Raw genomic sequence first — 1,465 nt, 5'->3', positions numbered from 1 at the left:
AAATGTCAGTCTCCTGATCAAACGGAGGATAGGAGATAAGGAGAGGACTGAAACTTATAGCAGGTGCAGCGAAAACCAAACTAAAATTGTTTCGGATTGATCCTGCCTGCGTTTTTCAGTGACTCTAATTTCTTACGCTGACACGGTCAGCTAAAATACTATCAATATTCTCCTACTTTTTCGTCTTCTTCAAAATAGTAAATATTAAATTCTCTTAAAGTAAATTTTCACATAAAAAAGAGTCACTCAGAACTGAAACAAATACAAGTAAAGAAATTTATTGAGTCAAATTTAACGGACCCAAAGGAAAGCGAATTGCCACCACCCCAGCCCCCAGCATCGGGCAATACCCCAACTGACAGTGAGGACTAGACAGTGTACCTTTCCCAGCAAGGATTGAAAATCAACTCCTCGGAACTTTCTCTCCGCTACCTTCCAACGATTATTGTAAGAAATAAAAAGCAATTAATTGATAAAATAAACAACCCCCCCTCCTATTGGTAAAAATTAACATAAGATGAACAATTGTGCATAACACTTAACCTTTGTCTATTTAATCATTTCTTTCAATTTATCTGTTTGTATAGCAATCATTTCAACTCTAGGATCAGATCGACTATGATCTATGATATAATTGAAATGAGACTTATAATTTTAGTTACTAATTGAAAGAAAGGTATCTATCAGTCGAACCCAAGCGTTTCTCTTAGTAAATTATATATATATATATATATATATATATATATATATATATGTATAACGCAAGGAGTGATTTTTTTCTTTAACGTTTCAACACACTTTTGAAAGTTTCATCTGTACAGAGAAAAAAAAATATGTAAATTTTCTGGTTGCTTTGCGATTCAAACCTGTAAAATACAGAAAAAAAATTAAATGACTGAAACGACAAGCGGTATTCTAATTCCAAATTTGTTTTCTACCCTCAGAATAGTCTAAGTAGCTCCTGTGCTTAAGAAACGATTCGGAACCAATTTTTAGAATTGCGTAAAATTTTTGGACTCAACGCATAAAAAACGTGTTTTTTTTTTAAACAATGCCATCACTTTATTTTTTCAGTAGGGACAATGGCACCGCTGTGTTTTAAAAACATGTTTGATCAAATAGCATGTTTATCAAATTGAAGCGAAAAAGTTGAGATTGGCTGTTGGAAAAATAACTTTTTTAACCGACAAAGCATTACATAATGAGTGAGGGAACTTTAATTGAAGACAGGAGAATATTGTGCTGAACTATTTCAGTCGCGGCCTCAAGATTCGATTCTCTCTCCCATTAGCAAAAAAAAAATCATATAGTTGAACAATTAAACTGCTGTTTTGAGCTTCTATTAGAGTACTGAAACATTAAATTATTAAATCAAAGAAATTTCATTTGGAAAATGGTACCTCGTTTCGCTACTTGCTTGCAGGTCCTGATAAAATTTATCATTATGCACAAGCTTGCAGTAATG

This window comes from Symsagittifera roscoffensis, chromosome 5 (genome assembly GCF_963678635.1).
Source record: "Symsagittifera roscoffensis chromosome 5, txSymRosc1.1, whole genome shotgun sequence".
In the NCBI taxonomy this organism is placed as follows: Eukaryota; Metazoa; Xenacoelomorpha; order Acoela; family Convolutidae; genus Symsagittifera; species Symsagittifera roscoffensis.
This window is presented reverse-complemented; position numbering follows the sequence as displayed.